Source organism: Gallus gallus, chromosome 3 (genome assembly GCF_016699485.2).
Source record: "Gallus gallus isolate bGalGal1 chromosome 3, bGalGal1.mat.broiler.GRCg7b, whole genome shotgun sequence".
NCBI lineage: Eukaryota > Metazoa > Chordata > Aves > Galliformes > Phasianidae > Gallus > Gallus gallus.
The window spans coordinates 74,911,321-74,935,846 of NC_052534.1; the positions used below are offsets into that span (position 1 = coordinate 74,911,321).

Below are 24,526 nucleotides of genomic sequence, written 5' to 3' on the forward strand. Positions count from 1 at the left end.
GTCCTCTATTGGCGTTTGCTGCCACTACGGCCTCGCTGCCGAGACCCGCGCCCCAGCCCAGGCGGCAGGCAGCACCCCGCGCCGGGACGGCCTCACGGGCGTTTGTTTTTGTTTTTAATCTCGGGAGCCACTTATCTATTCCTCTGATGTTTGGCAGGGCTGACTCATGACTGTTGGACGCTTGCGGTTGGCAAGAGCCGGAGGATGAGGTTTCTCCGGGGGCGGAGCGCGTAAAATATCACCAGGATCAACAGCGGGGCTCCGCGGCAGCCGGGGCCGGCCGGGTGGGTGCCTCTCCTCGGCTCCAAACGGCTCAGCCTGCCCGACCCCCGCAACTCCTTCCTCAGGGCCCGGCGGCCGCGCACGAAGCGCTCGCGGCGGACCCCTCGGCCATGGCGGCCGCCCGCACGGCCCCTCGCGGTGGACTACGACTCCCAGAGCCCCCCGCGGCCGCCGGAGTCCGGTGCTAACACCACATATACATACACATACACACACACACGCACACGCATCCCGAGGGGGAGCGAGGCAGCCGCGCGCATGCGCCGGCCCCCTCCCCGGCAGGAGGGGAGGGGCGGGGCGTCCCCGTCCGCGTCCGCGTCGCCGCTATTCGCGGAGCGGCCGTACGCATCTTTCCGTGCGTAGCGACCGCGGCGGGCGAGGGAGGGCGCGCTGCGCCGTTGGCGTAGCGTTGTTGTGAATGGAGCGGGGCGGGGAGGATGATGTCAGCCTGGCGAATGTCAACAATGTAGCGATTGAGGGGCGGGGGCGGCGCCGGGCCGGGGCGCGCGCGGCGGCGGGGCGCGGGCAGCGGCAGAGCGGGGCAGCAGCGGCCGCGGAGCAGCAGCAGCACCACCGCCGCCTCCTCCTCCTCCGCCGCCGTTTCCGCCCGCGCCGGGCCGGGCCGCGCGGCCCCGGGCTGCCCCCGCCGCCGGCCCCGGTGCCGCTCCGGCAGCGCCGCTCCCCCTTCCCTCCTCCTCCTCCTCCTCCTCTCTCTCTCCGCTGCGGCTTTCTCTCCTCCTCCGGCCCCCGCCAGCCCCCTCCTCCCCTCCTCCTCCCTTCCCCCTTTATTTTTCCCCTCACGGCTCCGGCTCAGGGAGCAGCTGCTTCAAAGCGAGCGCCATGTGATGAGCCTCTGGGTCGCGGCTTTTTTTTTTTTTTTTTTTTTTTTTTTTTTTTTTTTTTTTTTTTTTTTTTAAATATATAAACACCCTCGTATTTAGCGGGGAGGGCCGCGTGTAGGTCGGTGGTGAGCCGCGGAGAGCGGTTAACAACAATTTCCAACACAATAACAACAACAACAACAGGCGGCAGCGCTCCTTCCCCAACCCCCCCCCCCCCCCCGGTCCGCAGCGCAGCGACAGCGGCGACCCCCAAAGTTGCGCGGAGGCGCGGCGAGGTGAGTGGGGCGGCGGCGGCGGGCGGGAGCCTTCCTCCTCTCCCCCTCCTCCCCCCCCCCCCCTCCTCCTCCTCCTCCTTCTTCTCTCCTCCTCGGCCCCGAGCAGCTGTTGCGCGGGGCTGCGGTGCGGGAGCGCTGCGAGGGGAACCACGCGTTGCGTAACGGGGGGAGCGCGAGCGGTCGTCCGGGTGTACGTATCGCCCATCCATACGCATATATATGTACCTGTGCGCGGATATATGCCTATAGATACGCGGTGTGTGTGTACCCGTGTGCGTACACGCGTATATGTACGCCTATGTGTGCACGCGTGGGCCCTGTCCCACCGCCGTGCCCACCCCTTCCCTCCCACCCCCGCATGTGGGGTGCGCGGGCTCACCCCGCTTCCCTCCTTCCCTGTTGGCTACGGGGAGATGCGGAGCACGGCCGCAGCGCGTGGCGAGGTGTGAAGTGGCAGCGCTCCTCATGGGGCACGGGCTATTTGTGGGCTATTCTGGCTGTGCTGGGAGCTGGCACCGGGCTCGTGGAGCAGAGCGCGTTCCTCGCTGCCCGGGATAATAATAAGCGGGAGCAGCGGGCAGCCCATTGGAATTGCTCGTTGGGATGGCGGAGTGGTTGTGAAAGTGCAGTTGGCTGTAGCTGAAGGTGTGTCAGTGTTCTCTCAACGCAAACCCATTGCCCTAAGACTTTGTCTCTAAACTTGTGCTTGTTGCAGTTGGGTGTTTGGGATCTCCAGCTCGTTTGGGGTTGGAGACTGTCCGAGGTTGTGTTGTGTCGCTGGGGGTGGTTGGCAGTGCTCGGATGCATCGACATCTCCAGGTGTGTCAATACCAAAGCGCCTCGAGGTGGACGTAATGAAGTGGCAACACCACATGTAGAGCTGTTGTCCATGGGGCTGTTGTAGTAACAGCTTTAAAGCAATGTTTTACAAGGCTTTGTGCCTGACAGCCAGCAAGCCATAAAATTCCCCTTCCAACAAGTGCTTGCTGTGCAATTCGTGAAGACTCTCCCATCTATAAAGACAGTGGCCGTTGCAATGGCACGAGTGATGCGGGCACACTGACAAATCCCCACTGGTGTATGCCAGGCCCCGCACTGGGAGCAGAGATCCAGGGCAGTTGTCTCAGTCCTCCTCACCTAAGGCGCATCTGGGACATCTGCTGGTGTTGGTGTCTCGCAGGATGTGGGTGGGACACCCTCTGCTCCTCCCTGCTGTGCTTTCTGCTGGTTGTTCTGCAGGAGGAGATGGGCAGCTCCTCTTAGCTGTCTACAAAGGAAAGTTGGAGATGCTAGCTCAGAGCGACGGTCCAAATTCCAGTAAACAGGCATGGACTTGATGCTCCTAGCGTGAGGAAATCGTGGTAAACCTTTGGCACTGTGGATGGCCTCGGAGATGAGGTGGGATTAACGAGTTTAATCAAATTCCCCCTACTGCCAGTGATCTGACGTATTGGTCTCTGTCTGTGTGCAGTTAGTGACAAAGAGCTGGAGATAAAGCTCCCTGCAGACGATGTGTGGTGTGCAGTGTGTGGCAGGAGTAGCTCGCCCTTTCTTCTTCTAAAACTTTCTTTGCTTGTGTTTTTGCTCTCAAGTGCGATGGCTGCTTCTTTTTGTGATCTCCTGAGAGTTGCTTTCCTGAAGGTTTTTCTCAAAATATGGCCATCCATAGAAAAAGGGAAATGAACGATCCCATCTTTTCCAAGAACTCAGAGGAGAACACAAAGAAGTGTTTTCTCATTGTGTGCCCATGATGTTCTTTGCACGTGCACCGATATTTAAGAGACCTCTTAGAGTGTGGCAAATAAGTGTCTGCAGCTCCAGCTGAAAAATGAGATGTGTAACTAATATATGCAAAGTAATGATTTCAGTAGTAATGGCATTTTTGTGCAATAAGCTATTGGCGCAAGTTGAGTAGCATTTATTACGTGATTTGTAATCAGCCTTTTGCAATTTTTGTTTAGGTCGTGTGAACACGGATTATGTATTCAAATCAAAGCGTGCATGCCTTTTTGCTCAAAGGGGTGCTACCTGAATGGTTTCTCAGTTTACAAGCTGCAGGAACGTACCTGCAGCGTTTAGCAGATCTGTCGGGGGTTTGAAGGCATGGATGCTTCCATCTCTCACTTCTGGGTCTGAATTTCCGTCTCTGCTGGTTCTGGGTGTATATTGGTGTACTCGACTGTATATTAGTGGCTTCTGGGCTGAAGTATGCGAGGGAAAATACACAAGTCATTCCATTTGAGTGCTGAAGGAAATCTCAATTTAAACTGAAATATCGGCTTTCTGTGAGCCCAGCTTACTCCTGCTGCTTCAGGGCTCCTCCTGACTACAAATGCTCGAAGAGAATGGGGAATAGAGCCTTTGTAGTGCCTGTCGTTGTCGTTCTCTGCTGATATTTGAAGAGGTGCCCACACGGTTTTGTTGTAGCAGCTGAATGGGCAGTAGATTCCCACCCCCAATAATTCCCTGAGGTTTTTCAGAATAGTGTTCAATTGCTTACTCGGCTTTTTACAAAAAAAAAAAAAATGGTCATCGTTTCTTTAAATTTAGCCAAAAGACATTAACCTTGGCAGCTGCCTGAATATTACGCATTCATCTGAAGCTCGCAATGAGAAGATGTAAAATGTATGAACGCAGCCAGCTGAGTTGCAATGTGTTCATTTTGCTTTATAGCTAAGCAGAAACATCTTTGTAGTATATTGAAAAGAGTGCTACTCACTGTGCCACGGTTGGGCTATGAATTATAATTTTAAAGCAGGCGAGCAGTGGAATGCATACCAATGTCTTTGTGGCCAGCGATGGACTTGAAGCTCTTGCATTCCCAGAAGTATTAAATGCGGATCAAAGAGCAACCGCACGTTCTGAACAGGTAAATAAGAAGAAAGAAGGGATGAAGTTCTGGTAGAGCTTTGTGCTGTGAGTTTGCGTGCACAGCCTAACTCCATCGGTCAAAAATAGGGCTTTGGAGGCTCCTCTGCTGGTTGTGATGGTGTCGCAGGGAGAGCCGGAGAAACAACCTGAGGATGACCAGCTGTGCTGAAACTGAAAAGGGGCAGCTCCTGTGAGATTTACTTCCGAAATCTGTATGCCACTTGAATGATAACCTTCTCTGCTATGCTATTAACAGAAGGGGCAGCTATTAGGAACAGGAGAACTTGGGGAAACTGCCCATTTGCCCCAAGTGGGAGATTTCATAGAAAGCTGAAGGCTTGATGTTTGGTCCTGAGCTTTGACCGCACGCAGCCTGGGTGGTGATGGGTGATTGAGTTGTGGTGCACAGGTTCAGGGGTCTTCCGCTAAGAGGAGCAGGAGCTGCCTATTGCTCATCACCGTGCTCTTCTGGGCTGTACGGCAGCAGTTTTCTTCTTGGAAAAGAGGCAGAGCAGTTACGTCTGTTTAAATAAAAGCAGCTAAAACAAAATGACCCTTGAGACTTCATCATAGCTACTTATTATAGCTGACATCCATTGAGGATTGTTTTTCTGTTGTGTTTTTTTTTCCCCCCCCCTTCATTAGTGATTGCTTTAAAATTGAAGCCTGAACGAGGAAAACAGGAACTGTGAGTGTGGAGGTGTACTTTTGGCCCGATTTGCATGCTGCCTGCTCTCTGTTTAGCAGTAGGTGTGCTGGGCGCGTGTGCGAGCAATCCAACGTGTCAGCAGTTCCTGCGGGCTGCTCCTGCTGACTCACGTGTCTGGTGCAGCCCGCAGCTCTCCCTGCTGTCAGCTGCCCACAGTAGGAGCATGGCAGCGCTGACCCTTCGTGCAAAGGTTGTTTTCGGTTCTCTGGTCGCTGCTTCCGTTGTGGTGTCTTCCTAGTCAGACTGAAGTACGCTGCCATTCAGGCTGGCTGCTGTTTGGCTGGGCGCGTTGCACGGAGTGGGGATGTGTTGCGCTTGGAGTGCATCTGGACGCAGCACGTGTCCTGCAGGACTGACCCTCTGGGGTTTGTTTTGTTTCTGGTTTTATGAATGGGATGTTTGATTTACCAAAAACATCAACCAATACATTGTTCCCAATTTGGATACAGCAAGACCCACATGCAAGTATTATTTTCTCTTGAGAATTACCAGCCCTACAGGCTCCTACCCTGCAGCCCTTCTTTTTTGCAGCCGAAATCTTTGAAGCCAGCAAAGAATTCTGATTAACCTTGAAAATCCTTTGTCGTAGCTGTCTTTAATTTTCAGAATTTTGCTGTCTCTTGGAGCCTGGCTTCTCCCCCTGCAGCAGTAACCCTGGCCACAGTGCGGAAGGATTCCTTCATTTGCATGAGGATGAAAACTTGCCCTCTTGCATACAACTGTTTCTTTATTTACGGTCTCCCTTCCGATTACTCATACGGATCCTAAAATGATGGCTTCTGCTGACTAGGGGGTTTTTAACTGATCTTGTTATGGCTTTTTTCCTTCCCTCCTTTCTTTTTCTTTCTCAGTCTGTCACAAAAGCCCTTACATCAGCCGAGCGAATTATCCTCCTGCAGCTCTGGATTTACTGCTACTGATCTGTAAGACCTCAGTCGTCTTCTGTGTTTTTCTTCCTTTTTTTTTTTTTAATCCCTAAAAACACGATAAACAAAATCAGCTGGTATGAAACAGGCTTTAATAACAAAAAGGTGAGCTCTTGTCACTTGTTTTGTTTTTAGTCAACTGCTTTGACCAGTAATGAATAGAAAACCACACTGAGAGCTTTGTAACACATGAAGAAAATGGGTGTTCTTGGTTTCCGCCAATACAAATGACTCATCAGTATCAGTAGGGTTCCTACTTCTAATAATAAAACTGTGGAAGACCTTTAAAATCTGCGGTTTTGGCCCCTGCTCTTAGTGAAAGGTTGGAAAATGTTGCTTTGAGGTTTGTTGGGTATTTTTTTTTAAATGTATGGAAGCTTCTATGATTTGCTGTGCCACAGCAAATGATCGCATACCCTCCAAAAAGCCCTAATGGTACCACTGGCTGCGGTGCTAAAATCTTCCATTCTCCTGTTTCCTCAGCGCTCTGATTTCCCTGCAGCCCATCACCGATGTTTAGCCTTGATGTCAGAGATGCACATCTGGAAAATACAATCTAGCGATGCTGAGAGCTGGGCAGGAGCGGCACAACGCCTCCTCCTGCTGAGCTGCTGCTCTCCGCCTCTATCCCACCCCCATCAGGAGAGGACAGCGATGCTGCTGTGTGACCCACAGCACTGGTTGAGCTGGGGTCACGGCGTCTGGAGGGGAAAGTAAATAGAAAATAAGAGCCGGAGGACAAACAGCAACCTGCAGGATGCGTGTCATTACCTAGGAGGAAATGCAGGTCTTCCAGTACTGAAAGTGATACTGAAAAAAGGGCAGATCAGAAAGTCATCTATTAATTTTTTTGTTCCCCGCGCTGACATCCTTTTAGTTGTTTACTTGTGAGGCTGAAATCTTGTACGCAGCACGTCCAGTGCAGCAAGGCAGCCCCTGCTGCATATTGCATTTAGCTTGAAACTGGAACTTGGAGGCAGTCGGGTCAGCTTCTTCCATGCAAGTATAGTGTGCCCTCCGTGCTGTTATGCTGTATCAAGTTTTAAGTCTTTGATACAACATATTCTACTTCAGTTGCAGTCCAGCCACAGTATTCTGACCTGCTTCATTGATTTATAGTGTTGCTGCTTGCTTTCAAGCTGCTCATGTTGTTACAGGCTTTTAAGACTGTAACTGAGGCGGAGCTCATCTCTTCTCCCAGGTTAGAGAGAGTTCCAACAATTATGAAACCTCCACGTTTACTTTGTCTTTTGGTGTGCTATTTATACTGGTTCCTTGTTCCTTACAAGGATGGGGTGGTTCTTTGTTTCTCACTCTGTTTGAAAAGCAGTGAGCTTTAAATAAATAAATAAATAATGCATTTTGGGGCCGATCTACAGGAAATCTAGAGCAACCTCAGCATCGATGTCAACTCTTTCTCCTTAATGATTAAATACCTCTATGTACTTAATCTGGATCTTGCTGAAATAGCTTGGGTGTTTTTGTTAGTTACTTGTGTGACTGGGCTGCTATGGAACATCTCTGGTTGCTTCTTAGTGGGAAAAGTACTCTAAAAATAGAGGCGCAGAAGTCTGTGGAAATTTGACTTTGAAGCATGTGAAAATCCAGTTGTTTGTTACATGGCAACAATAAGAGATTTTACTATTTTCAGATCAGTGTAGAAGAAAAGGCCAACTTCCAACGTAATGAGTTTATTTATGGACAGTTCTTACTGAAGTTCCCAGAATAATGTTCTGTAAGGAGTGTAAAATACAGCATCAGTGTTTGTTCAGGGTTCGGAAGGACGTGGATTTGATTTGGTGATCTGTTTTCCTCTTGTTTTTAGAAAACATGGCTATGAGAAGTGTCATGAGGATAGGGTTGTGATGTATGAGTAACCCTTCTAAATCTCATCCTTGTTCTCAGTTCTGCTGACTTGGAAACAGGACTTCTTCCCAAGTCTTTGAAGGTTGGTCCGGTGAAGGGGAACAGATGCTGCCACTACCTGAATTCTGGGTCTGATTGTGCTCTGCATCATCTCACCCCTTTCCTCACCCTGGCACCTACTCACCCCACAGTGGGCCTGCTCCAAGAGCTAAGTTGGCAGATTATTCATTTTGTGCCTACAGTTAATTTTCTTCTGGCTGAGTTTACCACAGGGTCTGGCAAGTACCTGGGCAAGGGAGAGAATGGAACTGTTTCAAATGAAACTCAGATTTGTTCAACAGCCTTTGGGCTGCTGAGCGCACACCAGAGCGCAGTGACCATCTCAGTGTCGTTGCCCCATGTCCTGAAGGCCACCACCATCTTGTTTTTGGAGTGTGGGGGTACTGCAGGGAACTGTGAGCAACCATCTGCCCTGCAGGTTGGTGGCACGGGGCTTGCTGTCGTGGCATGGCATGTGTGAGTTCAGACTGGGGCTGTTTGATTTTGACTTTGCAACAGGCAATTGCATGGAACGTTAGATGAAAACAAAACTCAGTCAAGCAAGCCTTCCTCTGCCCTCTGTGTCAGCAAGATACACAGCTTGTTATTCCCACCTGTTTATGGTTGCTCCTTGCCTGCTGTGACCTGGTTGTGTCACTTATCTCACAGCTGTGACAAGCCCTGGGGAATTTAGATTTTAAACCGAAAGGAGATGAGAGCCAGCCTGGTGACTGTGGAATGAACTTGTGAGCCAATTGGCTACGGCCCCCCCTGTGCCCAGCACCCTCAAGTCTCTCTTGCAGCCTCCATCACTCTAGATGTGATGGCAAGCATCTGCTCCTGGAGACACTGAGGAACAGATTCAGCAGGTGATCAGAGCAGCCCTGGCTTGTATTTGCTCTGGTGAAGGAGAAAGTAGGACTCCATGCTTCATAACAAAAGGGAGGAGTTGCTGGCTGACAGCCCTTTGGCTGAAAGCAGGAGGTCCTGCTTGGCCACGTGCTTGTTGAGTTTCACTGGGCCAATTTAGCATTCCAACCCAGCATATGGCAAATCACATTCCACTCAGCCTTGGCTAATTTTTTGCCAATATGAAGAGTTGGACCACAGGTCCAAAGAGCAGCAGAGCTAAAGCAGGGGAGAGATGGAGGAGCAGGGCTGGCACCTTTGGAGAGCAGCCATTTGGAGAGCAGCATGGATCATCCACTCAGACCACCCTGTGCTGCACGCCTATCCCTTGACAAAAGCTGTGCAGAGCTTTTTGTGTGACTTTGTGCAGAGCTGAATGCAACCCATGCGTATTAGGCAGACTTACGTCCAGAGCTCCGTTAGCAAACCTGCAGATGTTGGGTAAGGTCCTCCTCTTGAAGTGGGAAACTTCAGCTCTGTTTTAGCTCAATTCCAGGTATCTGCTGTGGCTGAGGTACTCCTGTGCATTGAGTCTATAGTCTGCTGACCATTGCTTGTTCCATTCAGGGATTTAACTTCACGTCCAAACCCCTCATTTGTTCCTATCGCTGTTCTTAACTGTTTGCTGAGGGGAGACATGGTGCAGAATACCTGGTGTGGAAACCCCAGTGAGCTGACAATGTGAAGCAGTTGTGGGAGATGTCAGTGAGTTCACCTGAATCTAAAACTGGTGATAAATGCAAAATTGCTATGTAGTTTGTCATAGCTGGAAGCTCACAAGCAGTGTGAATATCAGCACTCTGCAAGGAAATTTTATGTTTGTCTTTTTCCCCTTCTTGTTCCTCTTCATTTGTCTTATTACTAGACTAAAAGTAGAGTCAGTGATTCATTCAGTAATCTGTTTCTTGGACAGTTAGTCATCTGCCAATTTGTGTTAACTTTCCACTTTGTTCATAAAGTGAGTAATGCTTAATGCACTAACCACCAAATTCCAAGCTTAAAAAGCTGTGAGCATCATCCAAATCATCGCCAAACTTTCTTTTAATATATACGTATATATATATATTTTTTACCATTCTGTAAGATCAAAGTGAAGGAGGCTTGGTCTACTGTGTGGTACAGCTACAGCTTAATTGTTTTGTCTAGCCCCAGTTATTAAAGCAAAACTCAAGGTTGCGAACGTATTGCACCAGTTCTGTTGTACACCGACTCGTGTATGACTTGTGTTTCATAGTCGGTATAACACTCCTTGTTGTTCTGCACTGCACCTACTGTCAGCAAATAAACAATGCCTCCCTATTTCCCTCCTCCACCGACTTCATTAATTTTTTTTTCCCTACCTCATTGAGCTGTGATGCTATCAGGACTAATTTAGTGCAAGTTGCTTGGTCTTGCAAGGAAGACTGGGATTGGTATTAGTTGGCTGCTGCAAATATTTCTGTTGCTTTTCATCTTCCTTTTTTTTTTTTTTTTTTTTTGTGCTGTTGAAGTGCTACCTATACAGAACTTGAAGCAATACAGCCTTCCCATAGAGATGGGGTAGATATTTTGATCTGAAGGTGATGCCAGTCATTTCTGAGGATGAGCGCAGCACTTGTTTGAATCACTTGCAGAATTTTAAAACTATTTTTTCTTCTGTTTCATGGAAACTGGAGTAGTGTAAAGAGTAACAAGGTCAGCAACATCACAGGAGAACTTTATAGGAGCAAAGTCTTTACAGTCTGCTCTAAAATAACATGAAAGTTCTTACTGCAGTGCTCAGCAGCAGAAGGATTCAAAATGAAGGAGGAGCTGTCATGCTGCAGGTAGTAAACACTGATACTGGAGGGGCTCTGCTTGGCTGGGTGCTTTCTCTGCAGGCACCTCTTTATCTACTCCTACCTCCTTCCATTTCTGGCAGATGGTCCCTCTCTGGGGGATTATTTGGTGACATCCCCATCTCTTGACGATGCAGCCCCATAAGCAGGTGATGCAGGCTGGATGGGAAGGAGCAGCCTTTTCTCTGTGGGCTCTGTGATAAGCCCTTGTTCTGTGTGATGGTGATATTGTCAGTAGAAATACAGTGTGCTCTGCTACTGTTTTAATAAGCAAAGAACTGGTTTTGTCTCAAGGAAAAGGTAGAGAAAGATCCATTCCCTCATTTCTAGACTCAAATTCCAGTCTTTAATCATCCAAATTCCCACCTTCGTGTAGAACCATAATCATAGGATTTTCCAAGTTGAGAAGGACCCATAAGGTTCACTGAGTCTAACTCCTAAATCCAGCTTGCAGGATTACAACCTCTGAAAGGTTTTTCCTTTCCATCCAACTTTGCACACTAGTGAGTTTGAATAGCTCAGATAAGCTCTGGGCAAACATACCGGGGTTGCTTGTTGGAACACCAGCCTTGGAGACCTGCCCGTCCCCATTACATGCAGATTTTCCACCATTGGTGATGGTGGCTAATGCACCTGCCTCTTTCAACTGATTGCAGCTATCACGTTTCAAAAGTAACTTGTTTCTGGTTGAGAGTAGGTTTTAGCTTTTGAGCTTAACTTTTGAGAACTGATGCTGCAGTGAAATTTGGAAACTTCTTGCTTCCCAGTCGGTTGAAGCATGAGCAGAGCTCTGACCTGTCTTTGTTTGGAAAGCATACAGGAGTCAGCCTGTGCAAGTGCCAGTCTCCTTGCCTTATCCCAAACAAAATAATTGAATGGGGAAGGACTGCGTACTGAGGGACGTAAGGATCTCTGCGCGGTTCGTGCAGTTGCAGGTGGCTGTGCTGCAGCTCTGTGCAGGGGGCAGGAAGGGAAGGAACTGTGGTGGGTGCTCCATTGCTGCATCGCACCATAGCTGGAACACCTGTGCCCACCCCGCCTTGCTTTTAGGTTTCTGGTTTAAGCCTTCAGAGCATTATTTTGGGGTGGGAGGATTGGAAGGTCAAAGGCTGATGTTAAAGTGTGTTTCTCCACCCCTTGCCTTCTGTGTACTCTGGCATTCTGTACTTGAGACATTCCTATCGTAGAATCACAAAGGTTGGAAAAGACCCACAGGATCATCCAGTCCAACCATTCACCCATCACCAGTGGTTCTCACTAAACCATGACCCTCAACACAACATCCAGACATTCCTTGAACACCTCCTCTGAGGATGGGCACATCAGCGTCCTTCTCCCGAGCTATGCATGGAGCAGGGGTGGCTGCGTAAGAGCTGTCCCCTGTATTTATAGGGCGGGTGACTCCCTCAGCCATTCACTCTGCAGGTGTGCTCCCTCTTTGGTTGAAGAAACCCCGAGCCGTCTCCCAAGCGCAGCAATTTACAAATAGCTTTTCAGTGTTTGTTTTTATTTTTAACATTCCCCGCCCACAGGCACCTTCCTCTTGAAACATTTCAGGGAGGAAAATCATTGCTACAGAAGATGCAAATTGGTCACATAGCTTCCTCAGAAAGTTGCTCTCAGGGCAGCCCTGCCGATCTCTTGGTGGAGCTCCAGCAAAACACGTTCCCTTCTCGTTTTCTTTTTCCTTAATTTGAAGTTTATTCTGATTACTGTTTTTTTCCTGGGGCTGTTGTTTATGGGGGTTTTCTATGTCTGCCACCTGGCGTGTGCCCTTTTCCCTCAACTTTATCATAGAGAAATAATCTCAGCTGTACTGTGACATCTCAGCGCAAAAGGAAATTCAGACATTTTTCTCACACGTATATATATGTATTTTTTTTTTCCTAACTTGTGTTCGATCTCTAATGGAAAATTCTGGTCAAAAGGGTGCAGTATCTTTGCTACGTGTTTCATCTGAAAACCACAGCTCCTGACACACGGCACACCACGGTACCCTGCTTACTGGCTTTTTCCAGCACCATGTGGGCGTGGGGAGATGTGCTCGTGGGGGAAAGGGGAACAGAACAGTGGGATGGAGGTCCATCTCTTGGCAATATTTCTGTTTTTCCTTTATTAATAATAATAATAAAAGAGGAAAGCCCAACTATCTGCGAAGTAGGTTAATCGTTGCCCAAAGGCTTGACACCGGCACTCCGTGTGCGGGTCCGTATATTCTCACCACTGTCTGCGGTATGACTGAAAAGCTCGTGGGAGCACACCAGCTCCCTCTGAGGTGGCTGCGGGTGGTGGGGACAGAGGATGCGTGGGGCGAGGGCCGGTGCCCACGTCCTTCAGGTACTGTAAGGCACTGCAGCCCGCTGCCGGCTGTGGTGGTGGCAGCTCGCCTCTGCTCGTGCTGATTTGCTGCTGCAGGGTTGTGATTGAAGCTGTGGTTTAATGTGCCCTTTTTTAGGTGTGCAGAGGGTTTAAAGTTATCTAGCATTGCATTTCTTCACTTTATTTCTGTTTTATTTTTGCCATTGCCTTTTCTACTTTTAACAAGTTTCCATTTCTTTTAGAAGCCACGAAGCAAATGCTAGTTAAAAAGAGGAAACTGGAACAGGTTGCCCAAGGAGGCTGTGAATGCCCCTTCCTTGGAGCCATTCAAGACCAGGCTGGATGTGGCTCTGGGCAGCCTGGTCTGGTGGTTGGCTACCCTGCACACAACCGGGGGGGTTGAGGTCGTTGTGGTCCTTTTCAATCCAGGCCATTCTATGATTCTATGAAAAAATGTTTTAATTGATCACCACTGATCAGCTCCAAGAAAGCATTTTTTGCCCTTTGGGGGGGAGTTTTTTTGAAATTTAATAATTTAATAGCCTTATAGTTTTAAATACATAATGCAAAATGCTGTGAACCATAAAGTGAAATAAAAAGAAAGCTTAAATATCTAGAAGTTGTGAAGAACCTCTTCAAACAAGAAGCCTTTCTTTGGCAGCTGTACCCCAAGATACTGCATGTTGGCATTTGAAAGCACTGATTTGCTTCCTTGCAATTTTTAAATATTTACCTGTGGGTCTGTAGTTTTCCTAAACCATTCCATGCTGTGTTTAACGCCTTGGATGTTTGCTGAGTGTGCTGCACGTGTGATATTACAGTTCAGATGAAGTGTTACAGCCTAGTGAGCTATTGCTGTCATGCCAATGATGAAGAACTTCCCACAGAATGGGATAGAATTTTCCTGCTCTCCTTCTTAGGAAAGAAGAAGAGGGTGTTTATACCGCAGAGTAGCTTTAAATGCCTCATGAGCTCATGGTGGACACGAGTTCCAAGTGCATTGCTTCAGGGGAGCCCCTGCAAATTGAGCTATCAGAAGTAGTTTTAAAGTGCCCAGCAGAGGTGTAGAGCATACTTGGTGCTACTTGTGCCTCCTTGTATCTTGCTGTTAATTGGGACCTCAAGAAAAGAGCCCAGCAGTCATTCTGGATTGAGTATTTGACACTTGAAAACACTAACACACAAGTATTGTGGAGGTGTTCACACATGATACATACTTTAAAAAGGAATAACTGCAACAAAATGCCAACAAAGATGTTGTAAGATACGTTAATCATTAGCAGAGTAATCTGGAATTAAATTTGTTTAATTTGGGAAATGGTGTTGAAAGTCTTGTAGCACTTTGGCTCATCACCTGCAAAAATGCTGCCTGGCTGTTTTTTCCTGTGCATTATTTGCTTCTGACCTGAGGTGTCCGGTCTCTGTGACCCTTGCAACTGCTCACCAAACTATTCCTGTAGGGCAGACCTTCCAGGTGCTCCCTCTGAGAAGCAGAGGAGCTGTAGGACAGCTCAGGCAGAAAGCACCAGGTGTTCTTGAGAGGGTTTGCTGCTCTCGGGTGAGCCTGGGGGTCGGCAACCTTACAGGCTCCCTCCATCTCAGTGCTAGCAGGGTGATGCCTGGTCCTTGTCCCAGAAGAGCCCTCGCACCTCTCCAGTGATGCTCTCTTTGGGCATAGCCAATGAACTTTTCAAGGAACAAGACTGACCACTCTGTCGTTTAGGTATTGTTTGCAAAAAAAAAGAACAAGATGAGGGCAGTTGGCTGAAATAGCTGTAAACGTTGTGTGCAGCTGACAGATTGGAGTCATTGGATTAGGCAATGACGGAGAAAGCAATGCAAAGCCAATAGGAAGTAAAACACATACCTGCCCCACGTTACTGCTTTCTCTGCAACTTCATTTCAGAATGAACTCTTTGCCAAAAAAGAACTGCTTGCATACAGGAAACCATGTTTTTTGACTAGAACATACAGTAAAAAGGGTGGGGCATGCATGTCCTTTATTGTATGAAAGCAAAAGGAGTGGATATGCTGCAGGGGATCGTAAGTGAATCTGTTACTTTTCTCCTTTTTTCAAGATGAATTCAGAAGGTTTTGTGCTATTGGTACAGTGGTGAGGCTTGGCTAGTTGGCACGACAGCTACAGCGTGCCACTTAAACTCTGACATTTTACCATCCAGCTGTTTGTGTGGTGCTTCTTGTTTTTGTTTTGTTTTTATTAAAAAAAAACAACAACAAAACAGTGGTAGGAGATTTTAAAACCTTTAAATCCCCAACACGGTGTAAATATTTAGTCTGGCATGCAGAACTGGCATTTTGATCAGAGGCACATGACAAATACACTTCTAATTTGTTTCATTTTTTAGAGGTCCTGCTGGTAGACGTAAATGAAGCAGCTCAAGATCTCACCGTGGTTGCAAGCTGGCAGAAAAATTAGCACCACACTTTCCAGTGGAAGCAGAACAAAAATGTAAAGACTGCAAATTAAATTGGAAACAGCTCTTAATTTCCCCTCTCCTCCTCCTCCCCCAAAGGATGAATGGCTTACTCTTTTGGATGGAACTTTGTGTAATGACTCATAGTTTTATATGGATTAGTGTGAATATGTAGGTGAGGGAGACACTAGTATCTGAGCAACTATAACATAGTGTCTAGAAGTGTCCTGGAACACAGAATAAATGAATGTTTGATCTGTTTCGCTTGCTGAATTAACGGAAACATAAATGCAGAATATCTTCCTCCCTTTATTCCCTCCCCTCTCGGTTGTGCTTGGCAGATACTGAGGAGGTCTGTGATGCACAGAGAATGTGTGAATATCAATAACTAAGGTAGCCACTCAAATAAGAGTATCCCCTTTGCCATGTTTGAATCATGCGTGTACAGAGCACCAGGAGTGAGATGGTTCAGACATCCACAGTGAATGGGTACCTCTATCTGGTAACTTAAGGTGAGAGTGTGGATTTGCACGGGACTTCTGCAGTGGACTGAGAAGTTTTCTATCTTTAGGCTCTTGTTTCACCTTCGCCTCTTTGCAACCGTTTACTATGCATCCACTTGCAACAGGATAGCTATTAATGCAACCAATATCAATGAAACTGGTTAAAAATAAACAAAACTCTTTTTTTAGAAGATGTTTCAAACTCACCCTTTTCATTTTGTTGCTCATAAGCAAGCTCACATTCAAGTGGGAAAAAAGATAGGGGGACAGAAAACCTGTGGTAGAGGATTAATAGGATCAAGCAAATGGGAAGGTGGAAATGTGTTGAAGTGGTATCAATGCAGACATGTGCCGTAGGGCCTGCGTCCTTAGCTGTTTTACCTTTTCAGTCCACATCAACTGGAGGAAATAGGGTAAATGTTCTTCTACGTGGAGAGCCCTCTAAGGGCAAAAGTGAGAGAGAAATGTGTTCCAGTGTCCTCGTATGGTAGTTGCACCTTAAGTTTAAGCCTTAAAGTAAAGAACTGCCCGCTTTGAGCAGGCCAATCTTAGGTAATTAGGACCTCTTTTTAGATTTCACCATAACTTACTTCAGCATTTAATTGTCTGGACCTTATTTTCATATCTTAGATGTGGAGATCTTTATCTTACTAGCATAAAAGTTGTTATTAGGTCAGGGGACTGAAAATCCTGAGGCCAGTCCTGGGCTCTTAGCCTCTTCATTTCCATGGAAGTGTGGTGTTGATCTCCCCTGGAACCCTGGCTGTGGATTCTTCTCCTGCATTCTCTTCAGGAAAAACTTTTTTGCTTCATTCAAGCAAGAGGCCAAACAAGGCCTTATTCTCATGGTGCCACAATACCCTGGGAACATTTTCGGGAGAAGGGGAAATGCACTTACATTAAAAACATGCAAGCAGCACCAACAAAAAGAAGCAGCCGCTTCTCATATAAGTGGGGGGGAATCCCACAGTGTCTTCAGAGAAATAGACTTATTTGGTAATGTGCACGTCTCTCAGACCTCCCACCGTCAGATGCTACGGAGGTCTGACTTCCATTTTGAAACTAGTACCTGGCATGGGATAGTTGTACTGAAGTCTTATTGCTTAGAAACCCAAACATGGAGAAATTGAGAATTCATGTAGTTTGGTTTAATTTCTTGAAAAGAGTTTAAAACTCCAGTGTTTATCTTGGATCCCCAGTGCAAGAAGCTGGAGGGAGCAATAAGAGTATTTTATGATTAATGAGCCTTTCTGCATATGTTTCTCATGCCTCTTGGCACTCAGTAGTTCCTGTGACCTAGCTTTTTATTTTGTTTTTCTCTTGTTGGCATTCTCATTAGTTGTCTCCTGAGATACAGAATCCATCCTCACTCAGACAGTTTCTCAGCTATGAAGATGTGGGCTAGCTTACTCTCCCTTTGGCTTCTCTGGTCAAGTAGGTTAGTGTTTCTGTCCCCTTCCTGCATTCAGATCTTTTTCTTCTCTGCTTTGGCACAGAATGATTCCTACAACATAGAAAGCCATCAACCTTGCTTTGAAAGTGGGACCTGGTTGAGATAGGGAGCAGTGCTGCACTGAAACTGACAGCCAAACTGAGAACAGGTTACACTGGATGCAGTAGCTGTAGTTTGGTGTGAGTCAAGTCTGCAGCCTGGCTGGTCCCCATGCTGAGCCTTGGTGGTCCTGGCCACCAAGGCTGCCTTGACAGCAGCGTAGACATAGCCAAAGGCAAAATAAAGCCCATAGGAAGTGCTCTTCAACCTTTTTTCTACATTCTCAGGAAAGAAGAAGCCTAAGATAACAGCAAATGATTCCTGGCAGTTACATGTGGAAGGTGAGAGGGGGAAGAAAGTGTTGTAGGTGACCCAGGGGATCCCAGTGTTGCAATCAGAGTATTTTTCCCTTTTGAACTAGTTTTATGGATGGGAGCGATTTTTATGGATAGAGGAGGGGTTTGACGTAGCATAAAGGACCGATCCTTTATCCAGAACAGCGAGAAGAATATCTGATACTGAAGATAAGTATTTTATCCCCTCAGATGAAGCCCTCTCAACTGGTGGCAGGCCATGTATGGCACATCAATAGATCTGCCTCCCTTGAGGTTTCTCTCTGCAGCTGCAGACCATGTGCTCCCGTGTGTGCGTGCTTACCAAGCATGCAGAGGGGAGTATTTAACCAGCTGCAACTCAGTGAATCAGTGTAGGGGAAATGATTTCCCTTGGGCAGAGAAACTCCATGCTAGAGTAGAGGCCTAGCTTGGCAGGCCCTCCAGCACATCAGGTATGTTGGGGACCTGTGCCATCACTCTTGGTCACCACCCAAACTGAAAGAGGTACTCTCAGTTGCCAGGTCCCTTTGAAGAGGTCTTAGGTGCTTTACGACTTCATTCACATCACTATTCAACCATCTGTGTTATCTCCTCTGCCACCTCAACCAGCCTGTGAACTGCCTATATAAGAAACACAGGGGCAGAGAGCCTGAGTGTGAACCGATGTCTCTGTAGGCCGATAGGAAAACTGGGAATGACTGCAAAATAATGGTGTGCTACAGATAGGCAGCAGTGAGCCAGAAACTTGAGCATAGTAGAACATGCTTTTGCTCTTCTGGCAGTAGGGCTCAGGCTTCCTTGACTGCCTCCCTCCTTACCTGGAGAGCAGTCAAAACAGCAGGAAAAAACAGAAGTCATCTGATCCCCCTGCTGGAGGCCCTTCTCCTTGCTTTTGCCTTGCTGAAGAGGCCACTGTGAAAGCTTCCCCATTCATTCCTAACTCTTCTTTTTTGGCTGTTGATGCCTAAGCAATTTTAGTTTATACCAGTCTGTTTTCCTCATATACAGGCAGTTTGTGTACATAGTAAATGTTTTTTGTCTTTCTCTGACTCCCAGCTACAGCACACCTGGGTTTTTTTGTTTTTTGTTTTTTTAACAGTGATGCATGTCATCTAACTAATTGTGCTTAAATGGAGGAAGTCAGTGAGTAGGTGGAGGAGTTTAATTTCACCAAAGCCATTCAGGATAAGCAACTTGATTTCTATTCTGCATACATCCTTATTCCACCCCACACTTGACTAGTTTGTGGAGCGCTGATGAGCGCCTGACAAGGTGAGTTCTGCCATGTGTGTGAGTGGCTGGGTGCTCATCACAGATCCTACAGAATGAAGCATGCCCCAGCATGTGTGGCGGAGAAAGTGTCTCAGCTTAATTTTTATGAGAAAAAAAAGAAAGCTGTGGAAGTTTACAGGAGCCTTGGTGAGCAATCCAAAGAATCTGGGCTTTCTACAACAGAAGTTGTTGGAGAACATCACTGACAGCCTTGTGCTTTGGGACATAACAACCTCTTAAAAGTTGGTTTCCAGCAGAGTAAGGGGAATAGAAAAAATGACATAGGGAAAGTTTTCTGATGTTTGATCAGTGTTAGATTTCTTGTGCCTTGCTCTGAAGCCTCTGTATAGCTTCGCTGTCTGAGGCTGATAATGGGGCAAACCACAAATGTGATCTGGGAAGACATTTTCCTGTGTACAGTATAAACCATCATCATACAGCTACAGTTAAAAATTTCCAGTACTTCCGTCTCATGATATAATTGGAAATTATATAAAAAAGCATGTAAATCAAAAGTACCAATTTGTGGGGAGCATGTTAGAAATTAAAATTAGGAAAACTAAAGGCTCTACGTAACAACCGGCAAGCCATTAGATGACATAAAGTGGAATAGAAAAGGGGCTTGTCATTTACATGGTCATAAATACACCACAGTGATCACCACAGATCTGGAACCCCATCTCCTACCAATGAATGAGAAGAGCTATGGTGAACATGAGTGCAAAAGCTAACACATAGGCTGGCTAGAACCATGCTTTTAAACTCTGAAGCACCTAATGAACACCTGATCTGGTGGTTGGTGACCCTGCCCATGGCCGGGGGGTTGAAACTAGATGATCTTCAAGGTCCTTTTCAACCCAGGCCATTCTATGACTCTATGAATTAAGCAATTCTCAATCAATTTTTTTTGTAATTCTTTTCATTGCCTGGGAACAGCACCATTTAAAAACCAGCTGCTCATAAGTATGTAGTGAGATCTTGATGCTCTGAACAATTTTATACTGCTCTGAAAAACTTACGGTACAGTTGTTCCAGCATTGGATCCTGAACATGAAAAACAACAGAGAGATGGAATGGTACATTAGATGTAACGCTCGTGGTGAAAAGAAGGATGTAATCGGTCTAGCAGTGGCTAAGTAGAAAAATCAGCCATTAGGTGTAATGCTTCTGATAGGTCAAGGGGAAAGCAGAGAGGATGGGTCAAACTATAATATGGAAGTAAAGTGTGAAAATGACCATTAGTTGTTGAGCCCCGTAAGGAATACATCTATTTAGCTTATAACTATGTTGTTAAGGTATATATTTCTTACAAAGAAGTGGCTGTACTATGCCTTTGATTATCATTAGGGGAGAACTTGTATGTGGTAGCATTGTTTTCGTGGCACAGATCCTTACTTGAGTTGCAGGTATGTGTTTTTGACAGGTCATGTGGTTGGACACTGTGCAGGGAATTTCATATTGCAGTTGTCCTCTTTGCTTCAGTGGATAAATTTTCTAGTGCTAAAATATTGAGCAGCAACACTGTGCTTCATTGTTAGACTTGCTGACCTTTGCCTTTAGTTGGAAAGAGGGCAGGAAATCTGCGTTTCCTAAAAGCTGCCTGAAGTCATAGAAGAAAACCCTATCCCTTATACACACAGTGTACAAAATGACCTCTCAGTGCAACCAGAAATAGCTGGCCACACGGAAGCTGCGTGGAGGCTTGGCTGTTGGAAGTCAGCAATGAGGAGAAGCAAATAAACAACAGGGAACAAGATGTTAATGTTGGTTGTGTCAGATATGTAAACTCATGTGGATTGTAGTGGACCTGCGACTCGACTCTTATCAGAGTAAACGTGAGCCTGTGGAGCAGATGTGTACGCATTGCTTCAGAGGCGAGATCCAATGCAGAGAGAAGAAAGATAATCTAGGGCAGCATACACAAAAGGGAAATTGAAGCCGTCGCCTCTTCTCTGACTCTTGGACTGCGTTAGAAAACAAAAAGCAATCCAGAATGGTGAACGTGAAACATCTCAGCCTCTCTTGCCAGTTGGAGAACTGCTAATAATGTTTATAGTCTTGGAACAAAAGGCAACAAAACAAGTTACTTAAGAAAAGAATCCATCATTCTGACAAAAATAGAGCTTTCAGCTATTTTTTTCTTTTTTTCTTTTTTTTTTTTTTTTTGGTGTGTGTGTGTGAGCCTCTTTTTCTCCAGCCAGTCAATCCTGTTACTGAATAAAACTCTAGAAATCAAGTTAACAAGATTAATGTCTGTAAATATTTGTAAAACCTATGTGTTACACGGTCTTTTTAAATGAGATTATCTTGTGTTTATAATACTTACTCATATTTTGTGCCCAGTCTGGTCTAAAATTGAATAGTTTTCATTAATTTTCTTGCTTGTTTAATTTCATGCTTAAACCAATAAGTTACAAATCTGCATGACTGCCCACTTATTGTTACACACGGAATAATTGTGTTGAGTCACTGCTTATGGACTCGGATTGCCATAGGGTGTTAATACTTGGTATTTAAGCAAACGTGTTTATCTGAAAGCTGGCTCATTGGTCTGCAGAATGCAGTGTTTACTATGTGAGGTTCAGCCTCGGAAGATTATGGGTAGGAAGTACACTATGTGATCATTCATAATGCCTAGATTTCTTGTCTTTTCAAGGATGTTATCTGCTAAATACAGGAAAATGAATGTATGCAAATGAATTTGCAGCATGTTAGCAACTTTTGAGCTATCTATAAAAACTAGGTTGTGTGGCATATTGTTGGAAATACCGTATCATAGCAGTTAAGCTTTGAGGAAAAGATCTGTGTGCCGGTCTCTTTAAAAACCTCCTTTTTCTTTCCTTTGCCTTGCTTTTTTTGTTTGTCCCGATGTGTGTCTGTTTTTTGTCTGTGCTCTGTCTTGAGTGTCTTGTTTAACCAGAGGAGAATTTGGGAGTACGCAAGCCAATAATCAATTCCCTTCATACGCTGGAAGATTCGTTCTTTCCTGTCCAAGTTTATTTCCACTGTTTAGTCCAAGTGTTTAGTTCCAAACACTGAAGAGGAGTATTATTTTTTTACACTGTGAAGTTTTCCTCTGTGGCAGAAATAACCCCAGGGAAACTGACATTTTGAAATGGCATTTCACCTCCATTTATTACGCTGGTGTGTTTCCAGGTTGTTAAAATGCTGAGAAATTTAGTGGCAACATCACCTGCTGGAGTATGTTTTACAGAAGGAAAACAAATAATAAAGGAGGGCGGTAGCTGTTGGGTTACTTGCACTTTCTGCTGAAGGGCCTTCTGTCACTACAGCTGGAAGCAACTGATGTGCTGCAAATTCGTAGTACAGGTGAGAGCAGATTCTCTTTCTCAGCAGGTGTGAGGCTGCTCGGCAGCTTGGTGGTGTGTGTGTGCTGAGTAGAGCCCGCAGAGCTGGCTTTCTAAAGAAAGGGTGTATGTTTTCATGTAGAGCTTTGTCAGAACTGATATTTGGCTCTTAGCATAGTTTGCAGACCCTTTGCAGTCTAGAAATTCTTGCTTTCAGGGTTACTAGCTACCTGTCAGCAGCAAGCTGGATCTCATTTTTCACGGGAGACGCATCTGCCCAGTTCTGCAGACTGTGGTAGAGCATACTTCAGATTGGAAATCAGATTAGTTTGTCAGACAGAATAAGCGTATGGCAGAGCTGCACTGAAGGAGTCAGGTGGCACTTCACTCTGCCAAAAAAGGTAGGGAAGTTTTCTGTAATGTATCACTCTTTCGTTATAGTATTATTTACTGCCTTTGAGCATAGCTGCTGCCAAATAAGGTGATCTTGTTTGTTAGCTTCCTGTTGCTGCAGTTACCGGGAATATCCAGATGAAGCACTGTTAATTAGAGCCCACGTATGACAGTTGAGTATTTTGTCTTTCAGACGGTGCTTTGTGTTTCAAGTGGTGTTTGTCCATGTGTTGTATTTATAAAGAAGGTTTCTTTCCCTTTTCAACATATGTATTAAAATAAGGACATGGGAAAAAGGATCGGAGAGAATCACAGTTAATAAATATGCTTTCATTTATGTTCTGGTTTGATGATCTCTTGTTATCATTCCAAAGAATGTTTTAGTAAACAATACCAATTGTATAAGGAATGTAGAGGAATGAGTACCTTCCCAACAGAGGCTTACATATTTTTTTCCCAACTGCATGAGACTTTTTAAATTTTTTTAGGGTTTTTTTTTTTTTCAGGTTTTAAGTACTGTGCATTATTCTTAACAGGGATAATACTTTGCGCATACTGAGATGTATTATACACATGTCATTTGTTCCTGGGCACCAGTATAACATACGTGGGTGTCAACTGCGTATCGCTGTGGTTTTTAACCAATTTATGATAGTTTTGTTCTGATGCAAAGCTTAAGAGTGCTAGAATCAGGATTGCCACCCACTTTAAATGTTGTTGTTAGCAGATAGCATTTATTTCAGTCACTTTAAAATTTCAACATTATGAAGGTGTTTTAAAAGTTTGTGTCTTTTTCAAGAAAGTTTTATATTCCATCTGGATAGTATCTACCGGTGCTGGTGCTGGAGATCATTCTCCTGCAACAGCAATGCGTGCATAGGATTTGACTGTGTTAATTAATTAACAGATTCCACTGAGCTCTTGGACCTCCTAGAAGAGCAGGGTCATCCCTGTTAAGTACTTGAACAGGACGTGGCCAAACGAGCAGCGGCATTCAAAGCTCTCTCTGATCCTCTGGATTAAGTCCAGGGAGCCCATCATTTCTAGGAATCCACGTGTTGCATCGAATACACTTACATAAGGACTGCACATGTTAACAGCCCCGAGGGCAAGTAATCCATGGGATGCCTAGCAGCAGTTCTGGTGATGGACTGGCAAGTTCCTGCCCAGGAGAGGTCCAGGCCAGGTGGTGGGGCTCTGCAGCCCGCTCCTTCCTGTTGTTTGTAAACAGCCATCTCAAGCTTTTCTTCTCCAGCAGTGAGGTTGAGAGTCTGTGAAGCGTGGCCAGCATAGTCCATGTGAATATTTCTAAAGGAAGCTAATAAGGCTGCATGCCTTCCTTCTTTTGCCTCCAGTCAGCTCTTTGACTGAATTTAACTTGAAGATTAGAGAAGAGGATGCAGCCACAAGCATGCATGCAGAAGCTTGTAGAGCAATGAATGTTCCAAGGGAAAAAAAATGCCCAGAGTAAATTTTTAGTGTGTGCAAACAAATACATCATAAACATTCAGTGCCTGCTTGCTTCTTTATTCGGTAGGTTACCCTGTATATTGCCTAGTGGCATATGCAAAATACTTATCAGTGCTGGGCTTGAACTTTTGGGATCTCTTCAAAGAAATAGGCTGAGCTTCTTCATCCTTCTGCATGCATGACATGGAGGCTGCCTGCCTTCCTGGGGCTTAGTTGATCCCATAGTTAAGTTCAGAGAGAAGAAACACCAAACAGGATGGTGTGACCTACATCTGTTGTGGTGAAGATGATAAGGGAGGAGGCATTGTGGACCTTCTGGAGAGAAAAGGCCTCATCCTGTGAGGGAAAGGCCAGCGTGGCCTGCAGGGGGCTGTGGAGGGGGAGGGTAGCCCAGCAGAAACCACAGGGTTGTTGGGGGAGGCTGGCTGGCACTTTGAGATGCTGGCAGCCTGCTCCTAAAAGC

The 24,526-nt window shown here is 46.0% G+C and overlaps 1 protein-coding gene across 6 annotated transcripts in view; it reads left to right on the forward strand.

Annotated features, from left to right (window-relative positions):
- The first annotated feature begins 1,198 nt into the window (after positions 1–1,198).
- Positions 1,199–24,526, forward strand: part of LOC121106461 (BTB domain and CNC homolog 2) — a 185,110-nt gene continuing 161,782 nt past the window's right edge. For 4 of the 6 annotated variants that reach the window (XM_046939783.1, XM_046939785.1, XM_046939788.1 and 1 more), the window contains exon 1: positions 1,199–1,399. The gene's annotated coding sequence lies outside the window, so the exon portion shown is untranslated. Of the gene's footprint in view, positions 1,400–1,507; positions 1,590–2,625; positions 2,798–24,526 lie in introns of those variants that run through there. The other 2 variants (XM_046939787.1, XM_046939786.1) reach the window with 2 other exon arrangements.